This window comes from Sinohyriopsis cumingii, chromosome 9 (genome assembly GCF_028554795.1).
Source record: "Sinohyriopsis cumingii isolate HCF-2022 chromosome 9, ASM2855479v2, whole genome shotgun sequence".
NCBI classification, from domain to species: Eukaryota; Metazoa; Mollusca; class Bivalvia; order Unionida; family Unionidae; genus Sinohyriopsis; species Sinohyriopsis cumingii.
Window position 1 is genome coordinate 44,604,533 of NC_142969.1, and position 9,062 is coordinate 44,613,594.

General features: G+C 36.0%; 3 non-coding genes across 3 annotated transcripts; all 3 read left to right on the forward strand.

The window, feature by feature from the left end:
* Positions 1-4,022: 4,022 nt before the first annotated feature.
* On the forward strand, positions 4,023-4,094 carry Trnag-ucc (transfer RNA glycine (anticodon UCC)). Its single transcript has one exon. It is a non-coding gene; the product is annotated as a tRNA-Gly (tRNA).
* Positions 4,095-7,359: 3,265 nt separating this feature from the next.
* Trnag-ucc (transfer RNA glycine (anticodon UCC)) lies at positions 7,360-7,431 on the forward strand. The gene has a single exon. It is a non-coding gene; the product is annotated as a tRNA-Gly (tRNA).
* A 1,158-nt stretch (positions 7,432-8,589) lies between these two features.
* Positions 8,590-8,661, forward strand: Trnag-ucc (transfer RNA glycine (anticodon UCC)). The gene has a single exon. It is a non-coding gene; the product is annotated as a tRNA-Gly (tRNA).
* Positions 8,662-9,062: the final 401 nt, after the last annotated feature.

Sequence of the window (9,062 nt, forward strand, 5' to 3'; positions counted from 1 at the left end):
TCCTCATATTACATTCACATACGCTTTGGTTTACTTTCTTTTCCTAAAGTAAATGCATCGATTCGTTCTCCTATTAATTAATGTTGTATTTTTTGTATTTCGTCTTTACATAACATTCACGAAACTGTCCGTAGTGAAGGGCCAAACACCACACCCTCCGAACTTCCCAGTGGTCTAAAGCGCTCACCGTTACGGATCACTGCCATCTCACCTCTGTCGGCATGGTTTCGAGTCTCGGGTTCGGCCAATGTTGGGATGAGAGGAAGCTTGCCGGTAGGTTCTCGTGGGTCGGTGGTTCTTTCCAGGGCTTTCCTGGATTCTTCCTCCACCATTTATACTGGCCGCCATGTATAGCCTATCTTGTGCTGAAAATGGCGTCAAAATTTGCAACAACAACGTCAGTAGTGAATACAACGAGACAGTCTATCTAACATGGATGTCTCTTACACATCACAGACAAGCATTATGCATGACATGTCCCCTAAGTGATGGCAATTCCAAGCAGTCGATCTGGGTTCGATTCCTGGCTGAAACATCGCTTTTTGTCACTGCCCTACTTAAAGCGAACATATCTCCTGTTGGAGATTTTTGAGCAACCCTCGGTCACAAGATTCAATACTTTTCTTCGCTGTGCATCATTATTTTTTGCATATGTATGACGTTCATAAATCTTCCGCTAATTCCAAAGATGGCCGCGATGCTTAGTTGGAAGAGCTTCTGATTCGGTATCAAAAAGGGTACCGGGTTGGATGTTTACTCAGGCAAGCTCCGAACGGCGGCCTCTCTGGGAACTAATTACCTCGTGGTAAATCCAAACAACTTTCACTTTCCTCGCCATAGTAAAGACAATAATATTTTGAAAATGACATTACGGAAAATATTTCCTAACATAGATCAATGGGAACAAACCCAAGGAAAAACAGATACATGTGTTTCCGTCCGGCTGACCGTCCATGTTTTTCTTTGCCGATCAATGAACTTTTTCCCCTGGGTAAAATAAGAAAACTAATTTCGGAAACTGATTGACGCATCTATTTCAGCCGGATTTGCCCAGTCCTTGAAGCGTTTATATACATAAATAGATAGTTCATTATAATATATGTCATGTCAAAAGAAAACAATCTACCGACTCTACTTTTAAAATCAGTTGAATAGGAAATCTATACATTTTTATAGCTATATATTAAAAACTCAAGTTAATAACTAAACAAAATGTTTGCTTATATTTTTATTTGAATGTTGTCTTTGCTCTCATTTTGTATGAGAAACAAAACATTCCAAATCAAAATTATGCTTCGTCAAATTAGTCCAAAAGAAAGAACAATTGCAAACCGGCTAAATCACAATGAATTTCAACTTTTCAGTCTCGCACGTAAATCACACTGTCTAAATCCTGACAGCTCGCCGCAGGACTTACAAAATAACCACATCTCTTCATTGATAGGCATGCCTTTTTGAAAATTAAAAGCCTAATGCGATACATTGATCAGGAGTCTGCTAATCACAAAGCCATGTAATATCAAATCCAACAAATAATTTTTGCATCAACCAACCTATCCAACTTTAAATTAATTCAGTTAGTCAACTCTCAGTGCCATTTTTATTAGAGAATCAATCACTTGACTAACCAGAAAACTTTTTTCATAAAGAGTCCACATATTTATTGGAACAAGCAAGAGAATCGATGCCGTTCTGCCACCTGTTGTCCTTTTTCAGCAACCATGTATATGGTTTGTTGATGCTACGTTTGCAGATAGAAAAAAGAAAATAATACCCATATTCATGTCATTGAAGTATTTTACTCTGAATCCAGTACAGATATGCACAAGGCAACTAAAATGTATTTTACATATCAATAGACCTATAGCGATGACTACACGATGTTTTTAAGACTGCTTGTAATGAGATGGAGTTATTTAATACAAATGGAGACGAAAAGAAATGGATGTATCTCATGTCTTCATTTCATTTCTCCGTATTAAAAGAGTCATTAATTTATTACTATGTTTAGACACGCATTATGAGAATAGCGACCATCATTTTAAGAGATATCTTGTTGGTCCAGGTAGATGGGCTACGCAACAAGCATCATCAAATGATACAACAACAAAAAAATTTGTTATCATGCGATGGAGATCAAGTATAATTTTTTGTCATAAGAATGTCAGTGTTAAATGGAATATTGACACAGACACCTACTTACATATTATCAGACGCAGCCATATAATCCCACATGTATTCATCTATTTTCAAATAATTATCAAAAAGAATTATCAAAAGATTATACGAAATTGAAGATTTTGTCTCTTGAGCTGTCGATTTGATAATGAATTCTGGATGAATGGACCATAATCTTTCATTGAATTTACTAAACATTTAATACACACTGCACTGTCCAACTGCCATGAACCAACAACCGTATAGGATCCTAATTATACATGTTTACGTATCTTGCCTGAGGTCCCTCTGTTAATGGTAATGTCCTCGCTTTTCCATCTCTTTTCAAAGCGATGGTTTGTATCTTTCTTTTTTTCTATTTTTTTTCTGTTTCAGTTCTCCCGATTGGTATTGTATACAATTTCTTCTAGCAAAACAAACAACACAATAAATAAAGGAATAAAATAATCCAGATGTGTCACACACTGAAGACATTCTAACATCTATAAATTCAAACTGAAACAAATAACACCAGATAATTTGCGAATATTGTTACTTCACTGATCTCTCACACAGGAATGATAAACGTTATGCATGACCTATTACCTAAGTGACGAGAATAGAGTATCATCAGCGCGTCGGTGGTGTAAAGGTTAGCATGGTTGCCTTCCAAGCAGCCGATCCGGGTTTGATTCCCGGCTGGCGCATGTCATTTTGTCAATACCGAGTTTAAAAGCGAACATATCAGCGTCTTTGTTTTTCTTCTCTTTCGGATATTTAGCAATCCTCAGTCACAAGTTTCAATACTTCTCTTCACTGTGCATGATTTTGTTTTTCATATGTAGGACGTTCATAAACCTTCCACTAATTCCGAAGACAGCCACGATAACTTAGTTGATAGAGTTTCTGATTCGGTATCAAAGCGTGTTATTTAATACAAATGGAGATAAAAAGAAATGGATGTATCTCATGTCTTCATTTCCTTTCTCCGTATTAAAAGAATTATTATTTTAGTACTGTGATTAGACACGCATTACGACAATAGCGAGCATCATTTTAAGATATTTCGTGTTGATGCAGGTAGATGGGCTACGCAAAAAACATCATATCACACACAAAACCAAAATTTTGTTATAATCTTATGGAGTCTAGTATAATTTTTTTGGCATTAGAATGTCAACGTTAAATGAAATATTGACGCAAATATCTACTTAAATATTATCAGAAGCAGCCATATATTCCAACATGTATTCATCTACTTTCAAATAATTATCAAAATTAATTATCAAAAGATTTTACAAAATTTAAGATTTTATCTCTTGAGCTATAAATTTGATAATGAATTATGGATGCCTGGACCATGACCTTTCAATGAATTTATTAAACATTTAATACAAAATGCACTGTCAACCTGCCATTAACCATTAACCTTATAGGATCCAAACGATACATGTTTATGTTTCTTGCTTGAGGTTCTCCTGTTGCTAGTAATGTCCTCACTTTTCCATCTCTTTTCAAAGCGATTGTTTGTATCTTTCTTTTTCTCTGTTTCTTCCTAGTTCAGATCTCCCGATTGGTATGGTATATAATTTCTTCTAGCAAACAAAACAGCACTATGAATAAAGAAATAAAATAATCCAGACGGATCACACAATGAAGACACTCTAACATCTATATATTAAAACTGACACAAATAACATCAAATATTTTTGCGAATATTTTTATTTGACTGTTCTCTTTGAGAATATTTTGCAAGGGAAAGATAAATGGATCAATCCAAACTATGCCACGTTGAATTAGTCACGGTAATGACAAACATTATACATGACCTGTCACCTAAGTGACGAGAATAGAGTATCATCAGCGCGTCGGTGGTGTAAAGGTTAGCATGGTTGCCTTCCAAGCAGCCGATCCGGGTTCGATTCCCGGCTGACGCATGTCATTTTTTAATAACGAGCATAAAAGAGAACATATCATCGTCTTTGTTTTATTTCTCTTTCGGATATTTAGCAACCCTCAGTCACAAGTTTCAATACTTCTCTTCACTGTGCATGATTTTGATTTCATATGTAGGACGGCCATAAGCATTGCACTAATTCCGAAGACAGGCACGATAGCTTAGTTGGTAGAGTATCCGATTCGTTATCCAAGGGTGACCGGTTCGATATTCACTCAGGCCACCTTCGGGACGGCGGTCATGTAACCAACAACTGTCAGATGATGATCATATATTTTAACACTTGTTGCTTTATCTGCCTCAATTGCTTTCACTTTTACATCTCTTTTCGAAACACGTCTTTATATATTCTTTCTTTCTTCTGATTTCTATGTTCCTTCTTCATAATGTGTCTTAGTCCTTTACAGTAATTACCATATATTCGAGAATAATTTTCACATATTTTGACACATATGTGAAAAGCTTTCCTCATATTTCATGCACATACGCTTTGGTTTACTTTCTTTTCCTAAAGTAAATACATCGATTCGTTCTCCTATTAATTAATGTTGTATGTTTTGTATTTCGTCTTTACATAACATTCACGAAACTGTCCGTAGTGAAGGGCCAAACACCACACCCTCCGAACTTCCCAGTGGTCTAAAGCGCTCACCGTTACGGATCACTGCCATCTCACCTCTGTCGGCATGGTTTCGAGTCTCGGGTTCGGCCAATGTTGGGATGAGAGGAAGCTTGCCGGTAGGTTCTCGTGGGTCGGTGGTTCTTTCCAGGGCTTTCCTGGATTCTTCCTCCACCATTTATACTGGCCGCCATGTATAGCCTATCTTGTGCTGAAAATGGCGTCAAACTTTGCAACAACAACGTCAGTAGTGAATACAACGAGATAGTCTATCCAACATGGATGTCTCTTGCACATCACAGACAAGCATTATGCATGACATGTCCCCTAAGTGAAGGCAATTCCAAGCAGTCGATCCGGGTTCGATTCCTGGCTGAAACATCGCTTTTTGTCACTACCCTACTTAAAAGCGAACATGTCTCCTGTTGGAGATTTTTGAGCAACCCTCAGACACAAGATTCAATAATTTTCTTCGCTGTGCATCATTATTTTTTGCATATGTATGACGTTCATAAATCTTCCGCTAATTCCAAAGATAGCCGCGATGCTTAGTTGGAAGAGCTTCTGATTCGGTATCAAAAAGGGTACCGGGTTGGATATTTACTCAGGCAAGCTCCGAACGGCGGCCTCTCTGGGAACTAATTACCTCGTGGTAAATCCAAACAACTTTCACTTTCCTCGCCATAGTAAAGACAATAATATTTTGAAAATGACATTACAGAAAATATTTCCTAACATAGATCAATGGGAACAAACCCAAGGAAAAACAGATACATGTGTTTCCGTCCGGCTGACCGTCCATGTTTTTCTTTGCCGATCAATGAACTTTTTCCCCTGGGTAAAATAAGAAAACTAATTTCGGAAACTGATTGACGCATCTATTTCAGCCGGTTTTGCCCAGTCCTTGAAGCGTTTATATACATAAATAGATAGTTCATTATAATATATGTCATATCAAAAGAAAGCAATCTACCGACTCTACTTTTAAAATCAGTTGAATAGGAAATCTATACATTTTTATAGCTATATATTAAAAACTCAAGTTAATAACTAAACAAAATGTTTGCTTATATTTTTATTTGAATGTTGTCTTTGCTCTCATTTTGTATGAGAAACAAAACATTTCAAATCAAAATTATGCTTCGTCAAATTAGTCCAAAAGAAAGAACAATTGCAAACCGGCTAAATCACAATGAATTTCAACTTTTCAGTCTCGCACGTAAATCACACTGTCTAAATCCTGACAGCTCGCCGCAGGACTTACAAAATAACCACATCTCTTCATTGATAGGCATGCCTTTTTGAAAATAAAAAGCCTAATGCGATACATTGATCTGGAGTCTGCTAATCATAAAGCCATGTAATATCAAATCCAACAAATAATTTTTGCATCAACCAACCTATCCAACTTTAAATTAATTCAGTTAGTCAACTGTCAGTGCCATTTTTATTAGAGAATCAATCACTTGACTAACCAGAGAACTTTTTTCATAAAGAGTCCACATATTTATTGGAACAAGCAAGAGAATCGATGCCGTTCTGACACCTGTTGTCCTTTTTCAGCAACCATATATATGGTTTGTTGATGCTACGTTTGCAGATAGAAAAAAGAAAATAATAACCATATTCATGTCATTGAAGTATTTTACTCTGAATCCAGTACAGATATGCACAAGACAACTAAAATGTATTTTACATATCAATAGACCTATAGCGATGACTACACGATGTTTTTAAGACTGCTTGTAATGAGATGGAGTTATTTAATACAAATGGAGACGAAAAGAAATGGATGTATCTCATGTCTTCATTTCATTTCTCCGTATTAAAAGAGTCATTAATTTATTACTATGTTTAGACACGCATTATGAGAATAGCGACCATCATTTTAAGAGATATCTTGTTGGTCCAGGTAGATGGGCTACGCAACAAGCATTATCAAATGACACAACAACAAAAAAATTTGTTATCATGCGATGGAGATCAAGTATAATTTTTTGTCATAAGAATGTCAGTGTTAAATGGAATATTGACACAAACACCTACTTAAATATTCTCAGACGCAGCCATATAATCCCACATGTATTCATCTATTTTCAAATAATTATCAAAAGATTATACGAAATTGAAGATTTTGTCTCTTGAGCTGTCGATTTGATAATGAATTCTGGATGAATGGACCATAATCTTTCATTGAATTTACTAAACATTTAATACACACTGCACTGTCCAACTGCCATGAACCAACAACCGTATAGGATCCTAATTATACATGTTTACGTATCTTGCCTGAGGTCCCTCTGTTAATGGTAATGTCCTCGCTTTTCCATCTCTTTTCAAAGCGATGGTTTGTATCTTTCTTTTTTTCTATATTTTTTCTGATTCAGTTCTCCCGATTGGTATTGTATACAATTTCTTCTAGCAAAACAAACAACACTATGAATAAAGGAATAAAATAATCCAGATGTGTCACACACTGAAGACATTCTAACATCTATAAATTCAAACTGAAACAAATAACACCAGATAATTTGCGAATATTGTTACTTCACTGATCTCTCACACAGGAATGATTAACGTTATGCATGACCTATTACCTAAGTGACGAGAATAGAGTATCATCAGCGCGTCGGTGGTGTAAAGGTTAGCATGGTTGCCTTCCAAGCAGCCGATCCGGGTTCGATTCCCGGCTGACGCATGTCATTTTGTCAATACCGAGTTTAAAAGCGAACATATCAGCGTCTTTGTTTTTCTTCTCTTTCGGATATTTAGCAACCCTCAGTCACAAGTTTCAATACTTTTCTTCACTGTGCATGATTTTGTTTTCATATGTAGGACGTTCATAAACATTCCACTAATTCCGAAGACAGCCACGATAACTTAGTTGATAGAGTTTCTGATTCGGTATCAAAGCGTGTTATTTAATACAAATGGAGATAAAAAGAAATGGATGTATCTCATGTCTTCATTTCCTTTCTCCGTATTAAAAGAATTATTATTTTAGTACTGTGATTAGACACGCATTACGACAATAGCGAGCATCATTTTAAGACATTTCATGTTGATCCAGGTAGATGGGCGACGCAAAAAACATCATATCACACACAAAACCAAAATTTTGTTATAATGTTATGGAGTCTAGTATAATTTTTTTGGGCATTAGAATGTCAATGTTAAATGAAATATTGACGCAAATATCTACTTTAATATTATCAGAAGCAGCCATATAATCCCACATGTTTTCATCTACTTTCAAATAATTATCAAAAATAATTATCAAAAGATTTTACAAAATTTAAGATTTTGTCTCTTGAGCTGTCAAATTTTATAATGAATTATGGATGCCTGGACCATAACCTTTCAATGAATTTATTAAACATTTAATACAAAATGCACTGTCAACCTGCCATTAACCATTAACCTTATAGGATCCAAACGATACATGTTTATATTTCTTGCTTGAGGTTCTCCTGTTGCTAGTAATGTCCTCACTTTTCCATCTCTTTTCAAAGCGATTGTTTGTATCTTTCTTTTTCTCTATGTCTTCCTAGTTCAGATCTCCCGATTGGTATGGTATACAATTTCTTCTAGCAAACAAAACAGCACTATGAATAAAGAAATAAAATAATCCAGACGGATCACACAATGAAGACACTCTAACATCTATATATTAAAACTCACACAAATAACATCGAATATTTTTGCGCATATTTTTATTTGACTGTTCTCTTTGAGAATATTTGCAAGGGAAAGATAAATGGATCAATCCAAACTATGCCACGTTGAATTAGTCACGGTAATGACAAACATTATACATGACCTGTCACCTAAGTGACGAGAATAGAGTATAACCAGCGCGTCGGTGGTGTAAAGGTTAGCATGGTTGCCTTCCAAGCAGCCGATCCGGGTTCGATTCCCGGCTGACGCATGTCATTTTGTTAATGACGAGCATAAAAGAGAACATATCAGCGTCTTTGTTTTATTTCTCTTTTGGATATCTAGCAACCTTCAGTCACAAGTTTCAATACTTCTCTTCACTGTGCATGATTTCGATTTCATATGTAGGACGGCCATAAGCATTGCACTAATTCCGAAGACAGGCACGATAGCTTAGTTGGTAGAGTATCCGATTCGTTATCCAAGGGTGACCGGTTCGATATTCACTCAGGCCACCTTCGGGACGGCGGTCATGTAACCAACAACTGTCAGATGATGATCATATATTTTAACACTTGTTGCTTTATCTGCCTCAATTGCTTTCACTTTCACATCTCTTTTCGAAACACGTCTTTATATATTCTTTCTTTCTTCTGATTTCTATGTTCCTTC